At 34.4% G+C, this 22,062-nt stretch overlaps 1 long non-coding RNA gene across 1 annotated transcript; it reads right to left on the bottom strand.

Moving 5' to 3' along the window:
* Positions 1 to 10,601: 10,601 nt before the first annotated feature.
* Positions 10,602 to 17,561, bottom strand: LOC136034949 (uncharacterized). Its single transcript, XR_010619302.1, has 2 exons — positions 17,319 to 17,561; positions 10,602 to 11,329 (listed from the first exon to the last, which is right to left on the bottom strand). It is a non-coding gene; the product is annotated as an uncharacterized LOC136034949 (long non-coding RNA).
* Positions 17,562 to 22,062: the final 4,501 nt, after the last annotated feature.

The raw sequence follows: 22,062 nt of genomic DNA, 5'->3' as shown, positions 1-22,062 counted from the left end.
TGAGGGGGGAGAGGATGAAGTTTACCGATTGGGTGACAAGCCGTACCAACTAATTTGGGCGAATGTGCTACTAAAATTATTCCTTTTCTTCCGAAAGAGACTTATCTTCTTTCACTAAATTTGTGTCAGATTTTTCCATCATAATATTTAGCTAATAGGAGATCAAATGAGCCAGTAGAATACCAGCGTTTCGCACAACTATTTTATCGACTGGCTTTGAAAATTCGGAGGCACATCCCCCCCACGTGAGTTTTCTGTCGAAGACAACGCACGAATCAAATATAATCATTTAACCAAGCATTTCATAATGTCATAAACACTATGTTCATGTAGACTTTAAATGCTGGTGTGGTGACTCCGATCACCTGGTTCCAAGTCCAGATTAGGAATGACTACTGATTCGAAAGGAAAGGAAAGTCACGGTAAAAGAAAAAAGAAAAAAAGACCATGTATTGCAAGTTTAATTGACATATACTGATATATATTCCTTAAAGTTTTGATAATTTTTTATTTATGAAAGTAAGAAAAGTGAAAATATTTCACAGTATTTTGTTTTCAGTAAAGCGCAAATTGTGTTCTGGTCTTGAGAAGGCGTGGGGGTTATCAGCCCTACTTATGTTAATTTTTGCTCGTTTTGGGTTTGATTCGGCTATTTATTGTAATTTCTGTTCGTTTTTTAGGTTCATTCATTTATTGATAGCGATTTATGCTAGTTTTACTCTTGGAAGATAATTTGTCTCTATTTTTGCTCATTCTTGGTCTAATAGCGTTCTTTACTTTTCTTTGAAAAACTAGTTTTGTGGAAAAAATTTTTAAATTAATTTCTATTCATCTTTATTGACATAGTCAAAAATATAGTCTTTTTCATGTCAAAAATTATATTTTATATATTTTCAGTTTTGTTCTATAAGACTCCATAGTATGGGTTGCTGTTTATATATTAGAGAAACTTTTTCAAATCCTGACACAGAGAGTATTTTTTAATTCAATTTTATACCTTCTGAAGTTGACCTTAGAAATAAAACTTAATATCATTCTTAAAACATTTTATCTAGGATATCTGACAACCTGGATACACTTACACTCTTTTTATTTATTCAAATTGTAAGAACAGAAGTAGTAATAATAGCATCCCCAAAAGTTCCATCTTAATGCCCCTTGTCGTTCTTGATATATTGTTGAGGTGTGATATTGGCAACCATAAATACAATGCTTTTTGATTTATTTTAAAGCAGCATTTAGTTTTAGAGCATAATGGACCGATTGCATAACTGTGGGGGATTGACATGCCTTATATACCTAAAGACATATTTGCTGGACCGTTCTACTTGGGCGTGAGAGAGGGGCTGCTTGCCTCAAATCTCTTGTTACTCACGAGCCCCAGAACTTTTAATTTTGAATCGAATAAGCTCCTTTAAAAGTTTCAATGATATTTCTAGCTACTATAGAGTGGTGCTGCCTATGATACTGCTCTTAAACTTGCATAGATACAGTATTTTTCTTTAATTAAAACTCCTAAACGTTCCCTAAAGGTTTCACCTTTCAATACCTATAGCGTCATTAATTACATTGCCAGTAGCGGTAGCACTAAAGGTACAAGTACAGCGCCTTCTGATTTGCTCAAAATCCCCCACAACTTACCCTTAAAGGTCTAAATTACTAAAATAAGTTGTTCGTCAGATATTGCTTTGTCACCTTTTTTAAAGTCCACATGCAAATAGTTTGTTTTAATTTAGTTCATCATCCGCCTAAAAATTCCTAAAAGCTTCACCTTAATACCCTTAGCTTGTGCAGAAGCAATAGTTGTAGCCGCATTAGAAGCAGTATACGCATAGTGCCTTTGTTTTGTTTAACAACCTCTACAACACACGCTGTAAGTTTCAGCTTAGTAAATACCATAAATTACTCCTGAACCATTTCTGGTGCGTTCGCTTGACAACCTGTTTGGGCATATTGTGTTTCGATTTAGCTCCATACAGTTTCTATATATCCTTAGTTCTAATAGCAGTAGTAATAGTAGTAGTAGTATTATTAATTGTAGTAGCCTAAGCTTTTGAGGCAATAGTAGTAATAGAAGCAGTAATATTAGTAACAGTAGCAGTAGTATGAGTAGAAGCAGTAGCATTAGGATGCAAATATTTTCTTTTGAATTGTTCAACATCCCTCACAGAAAGCTCTGTTAGTTTCAACTTCATGCAACAAACTGTTCCTAAGATATAGCTGAAACACCCTTTTGACAACCTGCATACAGAGGGCGTGTTCTGATTCAGTTCATCTTCCCCCCTCAAAATTTCTTGAAAACTTCACTTTCCTGCCTCTCGGCATAGTTGTAATAGTAGTCACAATAGTAGTATTATCTATATGTAGTATTATCCGAAGTTTATATGATCACCCTTTCTATATAAAACTTATATGCCCCCAAGGCATAACTTACAACCCTTGCCCTGAGGGCTGTGATAGGGGGGGGGTGTCATCCTCAAAGGCATAATTTCTGGACCTGTACATTGAACAAAGGTCTGTCTCAACATTAAATTGTATTTCTTTGGGGAAATAGTGGGCTTGGGAGGGGGGTTAGTTGCCCTCTAATCATTTTCAACAACTAAAAGGGCACTAGCCCTTTGAATTTCCAATCGAATGAGCTCTTTTCGAAGTTTTACGACAACAAATGGCCATCTCAAAATTTCTATTAGATGCATTTCAGGAAAACACGAGGTGTGGGGGTATCCACCCTCCGATCACTCTGAATCTTAAAAAGGGCACTAGATATTCTGATTACCAATCCAATGGGCCCCCTGCAAAGTTTATACAATTATCCTTTCTATATATATCTTATATGCCCACAGGGCATAACTTACAACTCTTGTCCTGAGGACTGTGTTGGGGAGGTTGTCATCTCTAAAGACATCATTTCAAGAACTTTCAATTACATTGGACAAAAGGGCAATCTCAAAATGTTGATTGAATATTTTTGGGAAAATGGTGAGCGTCAGAGGGGGTTCGTTGCCCTCCAGTCGCTTTCGACTATTAAAAAGGGCACTATCCCTTTCAATTTCCAATCGAATCAGCCTTTTTTGAAGTTTCTACGACAACAAATAGCCATCTCCAAATTTTATCAGATCCATTTCGGGAAAATACGAGGTGTGTGTGTGTGGGGGGGGGGTATCCTCACCCCGGTCACTCTGAATCTCAAAAAGTGCACTAAAACTTCTGATTAGCAATCCAATGAGCCCCCTCTGAAGTTTATACTATCATTCCTTCTATATAAACCTTCTATGCCCCAAGGGCATAACTTACAACCCTTGCCCTGAGGTCTGTAGGGGGGGGGGGGTATCAACCTTAAATAAATAATTAATCACATGGGCGTGGGAGGGGGTTAGTTGATCTCTAATCACTTTTGACTATTAAAAGAGGCACTAGTCCCCTCAATTTCCAACCGAATAAGCCTTTGTTATATAACATAAAGGCAGAATTGTGGCAAAGAGTCAAACCAATTTTAATGGAATACGTTTTGGGAAAAGAGGATGTCAGCGAGGGGAGCTAGTTGCTCTCCATCAAATTTGACTTTTAAAAGGAAGTAGAACTATACATTTCAAATCAAATGAACCTTTTCTAAAGTTTACACTACCATCCCTGCCCCTGGGGCATAATTTACAATCCTTACCCCCAGACTCTGGGTGATTCTGTCCCCAATAAAAGGCTTATTATATGATCTTTGGACTATTTTTGAACAAATGACTATCTCAAAATTTTATCAGATACATTTGTAGAAAATAAAACGTAGATGAAGGGTGGCTGCCCCTGATCACTTTGGCTCTAAAAAAGGGAATTAAAACTTCTGGTTTCTAATTAAATGAGCCCCCTTCGGAGTTTATATAACCACCCCTTCCATAAAACCTTATATGCCCTCGGGGCATAACTTATAACAATTGCGCTGAGGGCTCTTGGGGGGTGGGGGACATCCTCAAAGAAATAATTTCCAGGTTTTTAAACTACGCTTAACAAATTCGCTATCTCAAAATTTTGGTTAGACGTATTTTAGGAATTGTTGGGCGTGGGGGCGAGGGCTTTTTGCCCTCTAATCACTTTCGACTATTAAAAGGATCTTTCAATTCCCAATCGAATGAGCCTTTTCTGAAGTTTCTACGACAACAGATGACCATCTCAAAATTTCTATCAGATGCATTTTCGGAAAATACGAGGTATCGGGGGGGGGGGGGGGAAGGGGTATCCAAACCTACGATCACTTCGAATATTAAAAAGGTTACTAGAACTTCTGGCTACCAATTTAGTGAGCCCATCCAAAGTTTATACGACCATCCTTTCTATAAGAACCTTACACGCCCCCACGGCACAACTTCCAATCCTTGCCCCAAGGGCATTGGAGGGGGGTTGTCATCCTCACGGACATAATATTTGGACCTTTTAACTACGTAAAACAAAACGGCTACGTAAAACAAATCTCAAAATTTTTATTAAATGTGTTTTGGGAAATGGTGGCGTGGGAGGGGTGTTAGTTACTCTAAATTCAATCTCAACTATTAAAAAGGGCACTAGCCCTTTCAATGTCCGATCGATCGAGCCCTTTTTGAAGTTTCTACGACAACTTCTACGACAAGTTTCTACGACAACCCTATATTTTTTTAAATATAGGAGGGTGGGGCAATTTTGTTGTTTTTCACTTATCTAAACGGAAATACAAAAAAAAAAACAAAAAAAAAAATATTTTTAATGAATATACCAAAAGAGAAAATTTTTCATAATCCCAAGGAGGCGCAAAAAACCATGAGCGTAGACTTTGCCCCCGCCCAATTGACGCCACTACTCCCATTGTACATAATCATATACGCTCATATATATATGAGCCCACCTTAATACTTAAACAGACTAAAGAGACTTAGAAAAGTCTCTAAAAAGGCAAACTCTCTTAAATTTAGCAAACTCTCTAAAAAAGATATTATAATCCACCACTGTATATACTGCATTTGACAATATAAAAATTTTATTATGACAAGAGTTAAAGGGAAAAAGATACTTATAAAAAAATATAAGGAGAAAAACGTGGAATTTTCTTAATCCAGTGAATAAAATATAATATCCAAGAATAAAAATTAAGAAAGTGAAGATCGATAATGGGGTTTTTAAGGCCAACAAAAATATTAGCCGATACAAAACGGATATTTCAGGAGACCGCTTCCCTTCCTTAATTATATAAGAGACAGTTACAACTGCACAGATCACATTTTAAATTCTTTAGCTTTTATTCTTCGTTATGGCAGGCGAATGCGGTTTAATAAAATATAATCAAACAGTTCGTGGTAACGAACTGTAGTAAGGATCGACCCGGCTCAATAGTAAACGAAACTCTAAAAAACGGAATTTTGATGCTAAAATATACATCAAAAGAATCAGATTTTCATGCTGATTTTAAATATATAAGTTTCATCAAATTTAGTCTTTGTCATCAAGTTACGAGCCTGAAAAAATTTGCTTTTTTTTAAGCAAAATTTTCAAGCTCCTATCTACAAAAATGTGGAATTTCGTATTTTTTGCCAGAAGACAAATCACGGGTGCGTGTTTATTTTTTGTTTTTTTTTTCCCAGGGGTCATCGTATCGACCAAGTGGTCCTAGAATGTCGCAAGAAGGCTCATTCTAACGGAAATGAAAAGTTCTAGTGCCCTTTTCAAGTGACCAAAAAATTGGAGGGCACCTACGCCCCCTCCCACGCTCATTTTTTCTCCAAAGTCAACAGATCAAAATTTTGAGATAGCCATTTTGTTCCACATAGTCAAAGACCATAATAACTATGTCTTTGGGAATGACTTACCCCCCCAAAATCCCTGGGGGAGGGGCTGCAAGTTACAAACTTCGTCCAGTGTTTACATATAATAATGCTTATTGGCAAGTGTACAGTCGTTTTCAGGGGATTTTTTTTTGGTTTTGGAGGTGGGGTTGAGGGGAGGGGGCTATGTGGGAGGATCTTTCCTTGGAGAAATATGTCACGAGGGAACAGAAATTCAATGAAAAGGGCGCAGAATTTTCTAAAATTACTATAAAAAAACAATGAAAAAATAAACATAGAAAAGTTTTTTCAATTGAAAGTAAAGAGTAGCATTGAAACTTAAAAGGAACAGAGATTATTACGCATATGAGGGGTTCTAAAAATACTTTAGCATAAAGAGTGAGGTATTTAGGAGGAGATAAATACCTCGTTCTTTATGCTATAGTATTTTTAGTAATTTCAACTACTTATTCTACGGCCTTTCTGATTCAGGGGTCATTATTAAAGAATTGAGAGAAAACTTACGATTTAGTGTAAAGAACGAGGTATTAACGAGGGTACAAACCCCCTCATATACATAATAAAAATTAAAGAATATAAAAGTTTGTACGTAAGTTAATTCTTACGTTACGTATATTTTTTACTAATAAAAAATTCGTTAAAAATTAAAATTTATAGTTGCCTTTTTATGTAACCGAAAAAAAATTGCATGGCAACTAGGCCTCTTTCCCCATCCCTTATTTCTCAAAACCGTCTGATCAAAACTAAGAGAAAGCCATTTAGCCAAAAAAGGAATTAATATGCAAATTTCATTTGAATAATTTATGTTTGGAGAGCCAAAATCAAACATGCATTAATTCAAAAACGTTCAGAAATTACATAAAAAAAAACTAGTTTTTTTAACTGAAAGTAAGGAGCGATATTAAAACTGAAAACGAACAGAAATTACTCCGTATATGAATTGGGTTGTCCCCTCCTCAATCCCTCGCTCTTTACGCTAAAGTTTGACTCTTTGCCACAATTCTGCTTTTTTAAACAATTAAAAGCTTTAGCGTAAAGAGCGAGGGATTGCGGAAGGGGACAACCCATTTCATATACGGAGTAATTTCTGTTCGTTTTCAGTTTTAATGTCGCTCCTTATTTTCAGTTAAAAAAAAACTAGTTTTTTTTATGTAATATACAACCTAAACGAAAATTCCGTTATACGACTAATAACTATCTTCAGCATAATGTATTGTAAAACATAGAAAAAAATAACTCGATAGGTACTTACCATAATTACAAAGAAAAAACCTTACTGAATCAAAAGGTACTTACTAAGGCTTGCAATTTGTTCATGCCGTTCGGCGACAAGGCGTAGAAGTTATCCTCAAATGTCCTCCAAGAAAGCTTTTGGCTAGCCTTGCCACCGGCTTTTGGGGAGGGAGGTTCGGGTCCGTTTAATGAACCAATTCAGGTCATCACTCTACTGGAACTTTGACTTTCTGCTAGGATTTCGTCACTGGGAAGGACGGTTAATAAAGTGCAAATTCGCCAGCTTTAGATTTTTAGGTATAATAGCAAAACACTGCGCCAATTTTTGAAGCTAGTAAGCAACATTTACACCTTTTCTTTTGGCTGTAGGCTTACAACCGAATGGTTGAAGTGGTATTTAAGGATTCAGTTTTTGGATGTAAAGTCGTTATACAGACTGATAATTTCAGACTTGCTGAGTCACAAGCACAGCATAACATAGGATAAAAAACATGAAACAGCTATATAATGTTTATTACTCAACCATGATTATCTTTAATGATTATCTTACTCAACATGTCTTTAAATCCTTGTCTACCAGGGCTACCACCAGGGCCATATCCATGGTTTGGTTGGGGGGGGGGGGTGGAAACTTTTTAAAATGCAACAAAATTTGTTTCTATGCGTTTTCGTTGCCTTTTTAGAAGTTAGAATAAAATGTATAGGGGGGGGGGGGGGTAAAACCGGGTGACCCCTCTCCCTGGATATGGCCTTAGATTCCATTGAGTATTTTAAGATACCACAAGAAAATTTTGCAAAAAATCCTAAGGTTGAGAAAGATGTCCTCGGCTCAGGAATAACATCCCGAGATCTTTCAAAAAACCCAAGCAATGGCGGCCTAGGTCTCTATCCTAAACAATTTCGTTAAACATTGTACTTTTCTTTTAAACTTTTGGGTGACTTTTAGTTCGTACTTTGAGCTTTTAGTAAACAATAACGATTAGTTAGCGCAACTTCGTCACAAATACATAATCTACTTGCATTGAACAATTTTCAGACAGGTATCATTATTTTTTCTATTTATTTTTTTTTTCGTAACAGACGACGTTGGGAGCCCAGAAAGATTTCTATGCACCTGATCAAACCCACTTGACACATTAAAAAAAATAATGAATCTGTAACCAAACACAAATTATACTCCTTCAAATATTGATCCATGCAAACAAACTCCTATTTAGCTTTAGTGGTAATTCAAGCCTCATATTTTAGACCTTACTCCAATTAGTTGAAACAAAGAACAATCGTTTAAATGATTTTGAGGGAACAGTGGACTTATTTCCACCAAACTTGTCGAGCAAGTTAAGTCCCGTTAAATTAAACAGTTATACAAATGCATATAGTTAAATACCAAATTTAGAAGGTTAGCATTATATCAAAACCCCCTTTTGATTTCACTTCAAGCCACCGATTTTTGAACATTTATAATGGTAAATTTTCTGGTCTTTAAATAATAGTGGTCTTTAAATAAAGTATTTGGACAACACCCCTAACATAACTCCCCCCTGCCCCCTATTGTGCAAATGTATACATCAAATAATAAAGGTCCACTGAGTGTTTTTTGTTTAATTAACAAGTTCCATTATGTTTACAGTAAATACGAGCTTCTTGTTTAGGCTCTAGATAAAAATGTTTCGGGTATTATTTTTTAAGTAGGCCTGAATTTACATTGCGACACCAAACACCGGAGGATCATCTGGCCAAGAAAGGGACAGTTTTCGGAGACATTTTCAATGCCACTTAAGGCGCAACGGCTTATTCATCTTCCAGCTCTAGAAAATTTCTTAAAACTGATTAGAATATTTATCCATAGAGTTTCTGTTTTAGTTCCAACTTAACCTTTTTAAATAAATGGACAGGCTGTAGTAAAAGTTTATATATATATATATATATATATATATATATATATATATATATATATATATATATATATATATATATATATATATATATATATATATATATATATATATATATATATATATATATATATTATATATATATATATATATATATATATATATATATATATATATATATATATATATATATATATATATTGAAAATTTTCTAAACCTCAGTGAAGGAATTTTTTCTTTCAGGAAACCTGAGAGATAGTAAAAATTTATTCTAATTTCAATACAGTGTCCTATTATTAGAATTTATCCTGTTCTACGTCTCGTATTACTACAGTAAATTCTTCCACAAAACACAGTGAAACCACCATTTGGCTGTCGTCAGTACACGCTGCATGTGTGGAGAGCACATTTTGAATTTTTTCCTAATTAAAAAAAAAAAATAGCATAATCTTTACTTTGCTCGATCCAGTTAAGGGGAGAGGAAGGGTTAAGGTCTTTTTATCTGCATTTTTAAGACCAATCTATGACTTGGAGCATCTTTTGCTTTAGGCAAAAGAGTTTTTTTTACCTTTATTTTTACGACCAATTAAGTCGGAGAAATACTCGGGGGGGGGGGGGGGCTCAAACCAGGTAGTGTCCACCCTTTTTTCCATACATAAAATGCGTCTAGCTTTTCTTTTGTGTGAAGCCTTTGATGTCTATTCAAACTTTGTACTTTATTGGTTTTATTTAGTTTGTTTTTTATTTAGTAGTTCATCTGCTGAATTAGTTTCTATTTACAACAATTTTTCGATTTTCTTGACCATTTTCTATTTAAAAAGATAACCAACAAATTACTATTTTGTATTGATTTGCACTATCTATTTAAGTCTGAATCTGAACCTTTACTGCATCTAATTTGCTTTATACATAATTTAAAAATGCGGGCAACATATATTTGGGATATGGGCAAAACATATATTGGGCAATAGTATATTTCAAGAAATACATACACACATATATGTGCATATATATATATATATATATATATATATATATATATATATATATATATATGTTAGATTAAGGCAAGAGCTCTAATCATTTCCCTAGATTTAGTTTAGGCTAACAAAATTTACTTCTATAATAGTTAACGCGTATCTATTAATAGGTACTGGAAACCAACCTGGTATCACATTTTCAGGGTTGGGTGTGCCGTTGGTTGGGAGCCACAACATTAAGGCATTACCGCTGCCACCAATTAATCATTGAGGGGGCTTAGCATATTTTTAATGTTCTGATGATTTAAAGAATAACGGAAATTTCTCGATCAGAACCAAACAGAGAATCTTAATCATAAATAAGAATATCAATCAAAAATAAAAAGCAGAGCTCCCAAACAATTTATACACACAGAATAATAAACAATCAAGAGAGATAAAACTCTAAAAAAGAAAAAAAAAACTTCAAACGAGACGACGGCCAGTAGAATAGATCAAAATCTCGTTTGAAGTTTTTTTTTCTTTTTTAGAGTTTTATCTCTCTTGATTGTTTATTGTCATGTCTGGCCAGTTCGGCTTAAGAACTTTCATACACACAGAATGTTCACAAATTCGTTCAGGTACCTAAAACTAGCCCTCATTTTAGCAATGATTGAGCTCTTTTATCACCTTTTATTTTAAGATTAATAGGCTTTTCCTAATAACTTTTATTTAAGAATTTAAACAACAAAAATATCCGATAAAAGTGTGTACCTGAAAAAACTGGTATATAATACATAAAACAACATTGAGTAGCCTTTAAGGTAGAGACAATAAATACCTGCTTTGTCCCAGCCTTGACCACCTTCCCGAACCTGCTATGAAGTCATCATGTCTCTGCGAAACCGGGTAGTAGAAAAAGATCCATTAGACATTAGAGCAATCTCCTCAACATTTTAACTCATTTTCGACAAGTTAAATAAACACTGTTATTTGGGCAAGACTATATGAGTTCAACAAAACAATTGCTATATTTCGATAATGTAAGACACATCTTATCTAGTATCTATCCATATAACCTAGATAATATGAAACACTAAATTCATAGGTATAAGACACTGAATTACAGGTACATGATTTTGAGACCAGGTGAGTACTATCATGTCTGTAATATATATATATATATATATATATATATATATATATATATATATATATATATATATATATATATATATATATATAATGACAAGACTTTAGCTAATATGAGACACTAAATTTACAGGTACATAATCCAAGACAAGGTGTGTAGTATCATGTCTTTTATTCAGCTTAATATCTAATATGCATAAAAAAGATCTTGCCTTAGGTAGAATAGAAAAGTATTTGGTTCAGGTTTCCGTAATCTAGGTTTCCATTTCTTCTTGGCCATTTTGTTGAACTATAAAAGAAAGAAAAACAAAATATAACTACTAGATGCAAGAAGAAAGAATATTAACTACAAGAAGAACAAGAAGAATAATTCCCTCTCTCCGGAGAATAGAATTATACAAGAAACAAGGAAAATAAATTAATTCACCAAAATCAAACTTTGTATATTTTAAAGGATTTTCTATGTATAAATATTTACTGTTTTAGTGTCCAAAGTTGAATTATTGATACGCTGTGTCTTTTATGTCTATAGTAATATAGCCTTGGATTAATTAGGTCAAATAAATGGTTAGATATATATATATATATATATATATATATATATATATATATATATATATATATATATATATATATATATATATATATATATATATATATATATATATATAGTATTTCATTACTATATTATTTAATCCTAGCAGTTATCTTATTGACGGATTTTTTTCACCGTTTAACCGTAAAAAAAAGTAGGTCTCTCCTTTTTTATCGATTGACGACGGTATGTGAAATTATTCAAAAGATTTTTTTTTTCGTGTATACTAGGCCAGAAAACTGACTTTGGAACCACATTCAATGAAAACTAATAGCTCTACACAGCAATTTAAAACAAACGCTTTTTTTGAGGGATGTGCTTAGATTTAAGACGAAGCCCCGTCTTAATTGGTATAGTAGCTTGTCTTAGTTCTAGAATAAAGGCAATAATAATCCTTCATTTTTGCGGAAAAACAAATAGCAGGAATAACGCCAAAGTTGAAAAGCTTTCTATTATTTTTATTGATCTCGGTATTATTTGCCACCCCCTTCCCGTGGTTCGGTTGTGCATACATAATGATTTTTGAGAATCAGAGGCGTCACAAGCAAAAATTTTGAGTGGGGGAAGATGGATTTTACCGATTGGGTGATAATCCATACTGACTAATGTGGACGAAATTGCTATAAAAAATACTTCTTTTTCTTCCGACAGAGACTGATCTTCGTTCACTGAATTTGCGTCATATTTTTCTATCAGAACCTTTAGCTAATAGGAGATAAAATGAGCCAGTAGAATACTAGCGTTTTGCACAATTATTTTATCGACTGGCTGTAAACAATCACGGGCGGACCCCCCCCCCCCCCCCCCCTATGTGACTTCTCTGTCGAAGACAATACATGAATCAACTAAAATCACTTAACATAAACTAGTCATTTCATAAACTCATAAACACTCTATTCATATAAAGCTTTAGATGCTGGTATGGTGACTCTGATCACCCGGTTCCACATTTAGCTTTGGAATGATTACTGATTCGGAAGGAGAGGAAGTCGCGGTTTCTCCTGTTTGCCCTATATGTGATGATAAATAAGATGAAGTTTGTCTATGACAAAAAATTAAGAATACTAACTTCAAGAAGAATAAAAAGAATATAATTCCCTCTCACCAAAAAATAGAATTATACAGGAACCAAGAAAAATAAATTTAGTCAACATCATTAAAATTTGAATATTTTAAAGAATTTTCAATGTATAAAGATTTTTTAATGTACATTATTGAATTAACGATAAAGCTGTGATACGTCTCGACCAAAACATAGGACATCAAATCATAGGCAGCGCATTAGCGCTGCCTAAGTAAAGAGCGATCTGGGCAAAATGTTTTTTTTTTTTTTTAGACCAGGGCACTTCGTATCGAAGGAATTGTCGATTGTAAATTGAAAGGTTAGTGCCCTTCTAATAGCCGAAAGTGATTGGAGGTCAACTAACCCCCCTCCCACGCCCACCATTTCACCAAACACATTCAATAAAAAATTTTGGATGGTCCTTTTGTTCAACATAGTTGAAAGACCTGGAAATTATGTCTATGAGGATGACAGCCCCCCCCCCAAACACACACAGCCCTCAGGGCAAGGGCTGTAAGTTATTCTCTGGGTGCAATTAAGGATTATATAGAAAGAGTGAGCGCATAAACTTCGGAGGGGGCTCCTTGGATTGGTAATCAGAAATTCTAGTGCCCTTTTTAAGACTCAAAGTGATCAAAGGGTGGATATCCACCCTACAGCTTGTATTTTCCCGAAATGAATCTGACAAAAATTTGAGATGACCATTTGTTGTCGAAGGAACTTCTAAAAAAGCTCATTAGATTGGAAATTGAAAGAGCCAGTGCCCTTTTTAAAAGTCAAAAGTGATTGGAGGGCAACTAAACCCCCTACCACACCCACCATTTCTCAAAACACATCGAATAAAAATTGTGATAAAGCCATTTGTTCAACGTAATTGAAAGGTCTGGAATTATTTCTTTGAGGATGACAACCCCCTACAGCCATCAGGGCAAGGGTTGTAAGTTATGCCCTGGGAGCACATAAGGTATATATAGAAAGGGTGAGTGTATAAATTTCGGAGGGGGCTCATTGGATTGGTAATCAGAAATTCTACTGTCCTTTTTACGCATTCAAAGTGATCAAAGGGTTGATACCCCCCCCCCCCACAAATCGTATTTTCCCGAAATGCACCTGATAAAAATTTGAGATGGCCATTTGTTGTCGAAGAAACTTCGAAAAAAGCTCATTCGATTGGAAATTGAAAGAGCTAGTGCCATTTTTAATAGTCAAAAGTGATTAGAAGGCAACTAACCCCCTCCCTAGCCCACCATTTCCCCATAAACATCCAATCAAAATTTGGATGTATCCATTTTGTTCAACGTAATTGAAAGGTCTGGAAATTATGTCTTTGAGGATGATAACCCCCCCCCAGCCCTTAGGGCAAGGGTTGTAATTTATGCCGTGGGAGCATTTAGGTTATATATAGAAAGGGTGAGCGTATAAACTTCGGAGGGGGCTCAATGGATTGGTAATCAGAAATTCGAGTGCCCTTTTTAAGATTCAAAGTGATCAAAGGGTGGATACCCCCCCCCCCTACACCTCGTATTTTCCCGAAATACATCTGATAAAAATTTGAGATGACCATTTGATGTCAAAGAAACTTCGCAAAAAGCTCATTCGATTGGAAACTGAAAGACCCAGTGCCCTTCTTAATAGTCAAAAGTGATTGGAGGGCAACAGACCCCCCTACCACGCCCACCATTTCCCAAAACACATTCAATAAAAATTTTGAGATAGTCATTCTGTTCAATGTAATTGAGAGGTCTGAAAACTATGTCTTTGAGGACGATAACCCCCCACAGCCCTCAAGGCAAGGGTTGTAAGTTATGCACTGCGGGCATGTAGGCAATGTATAAAAAGGGTGATCGTATAAATTTCGGAGGGGACTCGGACTGGATTGATAATCACAAGTTCTAGTGATCTTTTTAAGATTCAAACTGATCGGAAGGTGTATAGCCCCCCCCCCCCCCACACACACCTCGTGTTTTCCCAAAATGCACCTCATTTTAATTGTGAGATGGCCATTTATTGTCGTAGAAACTTGGAAAACAACTCATTTGATTGGAAATTGAGAAGACCAGTGTCCTTTTTAGTACTTGAAAGTGATTGGAGGGCAACTAACCCCCCTCCCACGCCCACAATTTCCCAAAACACATCCAATCAAAATTTCGAGATGGTAATCGAAAGGACCGGAAATTATATCTTTGAGGATGACAATCCCCACCCCAAAGCCCTCAGAACAACGGTTGTAAGTTATGCCCTGGGGGCCCGTAAGAATTATATAGAAAGGGTAATCTTATAAACTTCGAGGGAGCTAGTTGGATTGGTAATCAAAAGTTCTAGTGCCCTTTTCGAGACTCAGGGTGATCGGAGGGTGGATAACCCCCACTCCTCTAAACCTCACATTTTACCGTAATGCATCTGATAGAATTTTTAAAATGGTCGTCTGCTGTCATAGAAACTTCGAAAAAGCCTCATTCGATTTGATATTGAAAGGGCCAGTGCCCTTTTTATTAGTCAAAAGTGATTGTAGAAAAACAAGCCCCCCCCCCCACGCCCATCAATTCCCAAAACATATCTAATCAAAATTTTGAGATAGCCATTTTGTTCAGTGCAGTTGAAAGGCCTGGAAATTATGTCTTTGACAACCCCCATACCTTCTCAAGGCAAGAACATAATCCGAACTTAACTGGAAAAAAATGGCTGTGGATTGTCAGTTTAGTACACATATACTGATATATATTCTTAATATTAAAGTTATAAAAGTTGAAACATTTTAAGCTTATTTCTCTTATTTAATTCATACAATAAATAACCGGGTCAAACTCAAAACGAACAGAAATTAACATGAGTAGGACAAAAAACTCCCATGCCCCCACAAGATCAGACCGCAACTTGTACTTTACTGAAGACAAAAAATATTTTAAATGTTTTCACTTTGTTTTTACATGTTAAAAATGTTTTACTAGATATATCAAGGGGGAAGTCCTCCCCCTTGCACTCCAATTACAGCGCGAGTGTCTGGTGCCCTTTTGAAGAGTAACAAGAGATTGGAGGGCAGGCAGCCCTTCTCTCAAGCCCATTCATTTTCTAAGCGCACCAGTCAAAATTTGAGACAGCCATTTTGTTCAGCATAGTAGAACAGTCCAGCAACTATGTCTTTAGGGATATCAGGCACGTCAACACCAACAATTATACAATTGGCCCATTATATTTTAAAACTAAATGTTGCCCTAAAAATAAATCAAAAGAAATTATGTTAGATGGCTAACAATAAGACACCTCAGCAATATATCGAGAACGACTGGGGGTATTAAGCTGAAACTTTTGGTTATACTACTATTACTACTTCTGTTCTTACAATTTAGATAAATAAAAAGTCTGTAAATGTATCCAGGTTTCCAAAGAGCATTGGAAATGATACTTGGAATGTACTTCTTTGGAATGTACTTCTTTGGAATGTACTTTTTTTGGGAATGATATTCCCAAAAGAAGTACAAATTGTGTTCTGGTCTTAAGAAGGCATAGGGCATATCTTAAGATCAGCCCTACTCATGTTAATGTTTGCTCGTTTTGAGTTTGAATCGGCTATTTATTGTAATTTCTGTTCCTTTTGAGTTTCATTTATTTACTGAAAATGATTTGTGGTAGTTTTACTCTTGAAAGATTATTTGACTTTATTCTTGCTCATTCTTGGCTTAATGGAGCTCTTTACTTTTTGACTTAGTCACTGAGTTGTATCGGCAATAAGCATTCAAAGAGCCTAAGAGCTGTAAGCATATTACGAAGTATGAGCTAAAGATGAACAAACCGGCGAACAAACTTTAAAATGTTCAAGTATTAATATTGACGAATACAAAATTACAAAGAACATTACTGCATAAAAGGTCTTCTTTTTATTAAAAACTGAATTACCAATTTTTCTAAATTTTTAAAGATAAATACAGTTGTGTAAGTTCAAATCTAAACCAGTCCTAACAATGACATTTTATTTTCACTGTCCTTGGTACGTTATATAATAAACAGCACAAACTTACTCTAACGTTTGTAGAAAGACTAACATTTCAAAATATAACCAATGGCTTTTCTGATAAGTTTGCATCAGCATTTTCACTTATAGTTGCTTTAAAAAGATAATAATGCGAGCATGATCAGAGTAAGAGGGTAAACCGTTACTTCATTAGTAATTTTTAGAACAGGCGGCACCAAACGAAAGTCAGCTGAACTTCATTGGCTTAATCTCTTAACTAAACTTTACTAAACTTACTAAAACTTTACTAAACTTAACTTTACTTCCCTAAGGGGAGTAAACTAACTTTCAACTTCTAGGATTTGTACTTATCTACTACAGCTAGAACACTTATGTTCTTCATCTAAATAGAACCGGTTTCTCTGATACTCAACCCTAATGAAATATGCCAAAACATGACGAAAATATAATACCTATCAACAAAATTATAGGAACTAACCAAATTTTCATTTTAACATCCATGGTCAAGCAATATTCTCTATCCATACAGATCGCAAGCTAAATGAAGTTCATACATGATAAGAAAATCATGTATCACATAATGAAAATCTACTCAGATGAAGAACTTGAGTTTTGTTGCTATAACACATATGTACCCTAAAATTTACTACCTTTACTTTCAACTTTTCCAGGTACTTGTCCAGCTCTTAGCATCTGGTTGAGCCTTTCCCCATCCCTTATTTCTCAAAACCGTCTGATCAAAACTAAGAGAAAGCCATTTAGCCAAAAAAGGAATTAATATGCAAATTTCATTTGAATAATTTATGTTTGGAGAGCCAAAATCAAACATGCATTAATTCAAAAACGTTCAGAAATTACATAAAAAAAAACTAGTTTTTTTAACTGAAAGTAAGGAGCGATATTAAAACTGAAAACGAACAGAAATTACTCCGTATATGAATTGGGTTGTCCCCTCCTCAATCCCTCGCTCTTTACGCTAAAGTTTGACTCTTTGCCACAATTCTGCTTTTTTAAACAATTAAAAGCTTTAGCGTAAAGAGCGAGGGATTGCGGAAGGGGACAACCCATTTCATATACGGAGTAATTTCTGTTCGTTTTCAGTTTTAATGTCGCTCCTTATTTTCAGTTAAAAAAAAACTAGTTTTTTTTATGTAATATACAACCTAAACGAAAATTCCGTTATACGACTAATAACTATCTTCAGCATAATGTATTGTAAAACATAGAAAAAAATAACTCGATAGGTACTTACCATAATTACAAAGAAAAAACCTTACTGAATCAAAAGGTACTTACTAAGGCTTGCAATTTGTTCATGCCGTTCGGCGACAAGGCGTAGAAGTTATCCTCAAATGTCCTCCAAGAAAGCTTTTGGCTAGCCTTGCCACCGGCTTTTGGGGAGGGAGGTTCGGGTCCGTTTAATGAACCAATTCAGGTCATCACTCTACTGGAACTTTGACTTTCTGCTAGGATTTCGTCACTGGGAAGGACGGTTAATAAAGTGCAAATTCGCCAGCTTTAGATTTTTAGGTATAATAGCAAAACACTGCGCCAATTTTTGAAGCTAGTAAGCAACATTTACACCTTTTCTTTTGGCTGTAGGCTTACAACCGAATGGTTGAAGTGGTATTTAAGGATTCAGTTTTTGGATGTAAAGTCGTTATACAGACTGATAATTTCAGACTTGCTGAGTCACAAGCACAGCATAACATAGGATAAAAAACATGAAACAGCTATATAATGTTTATTACTCAACCATGATTATCTTTAATGATTATCTTACTCAACATGTCTTTAAATCCTTGTCTACCAGGGCTACCACCAGGGCCATATCCATGGTTTGGTTGGGGGGGGGGGGGGTGGAAACTTTTTAAAATGCAACAAAATTTGTTTCTATGCGTTTTCGTTGCCTTTTTAGAAGTTAGAATAAAATGTATAGGGGGGGGGGGGTAAAACCGGGTGACCCCTCTCCCTGGATATGGCCTTAGATTCCATTGAGTATTTTAAGATACCACAAGAAAATTTTGCAAAAAATCCTAAGGTTGAGAAAGATGTCCTCGGCTCAGGAATAACATCCCGAGATCTTTCAAAAAACCCAAGCAATGGCGGCCTAGGTCTCTATCCTAAACAATTTCGTTAAACATTGTACTTTTCTTTTAAACTTTTGGGTGACTTTTAGTTCGTACTTTGAGCTTTTAGTAAACAATAACGATTAGTTAGCGCAACTTCGTCACAAATACATAATCTACTTGCATTGAACAATTTTCAGACAGGTATCATTATTTTTTCTATTTATTTTTTTTTTCGTAACAGACGACGTTGGGAGCCCAGAAAGATTTCTATGCACCTGATCAAACCCACTTGACACATTAAAAAAAATAATGAATCTGTAACCAAACACAAATTATACTCCTTCAAATATTGATCCATGCAAACAAACTCCTATTTAGCTTTAGTGGTAATTCAAGCCTCATATTTTAGACCTTACTCCAATTAGTTGAAACAAAGAACAATCGTTTAAATGATTTTGAGGGAACAGTGGACTTATTTCCACCAAACTTGTCGAGCAAGTTAAGTCCCGTTAAATTAAACAGTTATACAAATGCATATAGTTAAATACCAAATTTAGAAGGTTAGCATTATATCAAAACCCCCTTTTGATTTCACTTCAAGCCACCGATTTTTGAACATTTATAATGGTAAATTTTCTGGTCTTTAAATAATAGTGGTCTTTAAATAAAGTATTTGGACAACACCCCTAACATAACTCCCCCCTGCCCCCTATTGTGCAAATGTATACATCAAATAATAAAGGTCCACTGAGTGTTTTTTGTTTAATTAACAAGTTCCATTATGTTTACAGTAAATACGAGCTTCTTGTTTAGGCTCTAGATAAAAATGTTTCGGGTATTATTTTTTAAGTAGGCCTGAATTTACATTGCGACACCAAACACCGGAGGATCATCTGGCCAAGAAAGGGACAGTTTTCGGAGACATTTTCAATGCCACTTAAGGCGCAACGGCTTATTCATCTTCCAGCTCTAGAAAATTTCTTAAAACTGATTAGAATATTTATCCATAGAGTTTCTGTTTTAGTTCCAACTTAACCTTTTTAAATAAATGGACAGGCTGTAGTAAAAGTTTATATATATATATATATATATATATATATATATATATATATATATATATATATATATATATATATATATATATATATATATATATATATATATATATATATATATATTTATATATATATATATATATATATATATATATATATATATATATATATATATATATATATATATATATATATATATATATATATATTGAAAATTTTCTAAACCTCAGTGAAGGAATTTTTTCTTTCAGGAAACCTGAGAGATAGTAAAAATTTATTCTAATTTCAATACAGTGTCCTATTATTAGAATTTATCCTGTTCTACGTCTCGTATTACTACAGTAAATTCTTCCACAAAACACAGTGAAACCACCATTTGGCTGTCGTCAGTACACGCTGCATGTGTGGAGAGCACATTTTGAATTTTTTCCTAATTAAAAAAAAAAAATAGCATAATCTTTACTTTGCTCGATCCAGTTAAGGGGAGAGGAAGGGTTAAGGTCTTTTTATCTGCATTTTTAAGACCAATCTATGACTTGGAGCATCTTTTGCTTTAGGCAAAAGAGTTTTTTTTACCTTTATTTTTACGACCAATTAAGTCGGAGAAATACTCGGGGGGGGGGGGGGGCTCAAACCAGGTAGTGTCCACCCTTTTTTCCATACATAAAATGCGTCTAGCTTTTCTTTTGTGTGAAGCCTTTGATGTCTATTCAAACTTTGTACTTTATTGGTTTTATTTAGTTTGTTTTTTATTTAGTAGTTCATCTGCTGAATTAGTTTCTATTTACAACAATTTTTCGATTTTCTTGACCATTTTCTATTTAAAAAGATAACCAACAAATTACTATTTTGTATTGATTTGCACTATCTATTTAAGTCTGAATCTGAACCTTTACTGCATCTAATTTGCTTTATACATAATTTAAAAATGCGGGCAACATATATTTGGGATATGGGCAAAACATATATTGGGCAATAGTATATTTCAAGAAATACATACACACATATATGTGCATATATATATATATATATATATATATATATATATATATATATATATATATATGTTAGATTAAGGCAAGAGCTCTAATCATTTCCCTAGATTTAGTTTAGGCTAACAAAATTTACTTCTATAATAGTTAACGCGTATCTATTAATAGGTACTGGAAACCAACCTGGTATCACATTTTCAGGGTTGGGTGTGCCGTTGGTTGGGAGCCACAACATTAAGGCATTACCGCTGCCACCAATTAATCATTGAGGGGGCTTAGCATATTTTTAATGTTCTGATGATTTAAAGAATAACGGAAATTTCTCGATCAGAACCAAACAGAGAATCTTAATCATAAATAAGAATATCAATCAAAAATAAAAAGCAGAGCTCCCAAACAATTTATACACACAGAATAATAAACAATCAAGAGAGATAAAACTCTAAAAAAGAAAAAAAAAACTTCAAACGAGACGACGGCCAGTAGAATAGATCAAAATCTCGTTTGAAGTTTTTTTTTCTTTTTTAGAGTTTTATCTCTCTTGATTGTTTATTGTCATGTCTGGCCAGTTCGGCTTAAGAACTTTCATACACACAGAATGTTCACAAATTCGTTCAGGTACCTAAAACTAGCCCTCATTTTAGCAATGATTGAGCTCTTTTATCACCTTTTATTTTAAGATTAATAGGCTTTTCCTAATAACTTTTATTTAAGAATTTAAACAACAAAAATATCCGATAAAAGTGTGTACCTGAAAAAACTGGTATATAATACATAAAACAACATTGAGTAGCCTTTAAGGTAGAGACAATAAATACCTGCTTTGTCCCAGCCTTGACCACCTTCCCGAACCTGCTATGAAGTCATCATGTCTCTGCGAAACCGGGTAGTAGAAAAAGATCCATTAGACATTAGAGCAATCTCCTCAACATTTTAACTCATTTTCGACAAGTTAAATAAACACTGTTATTTGGGCAAGACTATATGAGTTCAACAAAACAATTGCTATATTTCGATAATGTAAGACACATCTTATCTAGTATCTATCCATATAACCTAGATAATATGAAACACTAAATTCATAGGTATAAGACACTGAATTACAGGTACATGATTTTGAGACCAGGTGAGTACTATCATGTCTGTAATATATATATATATATATATATATATATATATATATATATATATATATATATATATATATATATATATGACAAGACTTTAGCTAATATGAGACACTAAATTTACAGGTACATAATCCAAGACAAGGTG

The sequence above is a fragment of the Artemia franciscana genome, chromosome 13, assembly GCF_032884065.1.
Source record: "Artemia franciscana chromosome 13, ASM3288406v1, whole genome shotgun sequence".
NCBI classification, from domain to species: Eukaryota; Metazoa; Arthropoda; class Branchiopoda; order Anostraca; family Artemiidae; genus Artemia; species Artemia franciscana.
The sequence above is the reverse complement of the archived record's forward strand: the minus strand, read 5'-3'. Positions and strand labels throughout refer to the sequence as shown.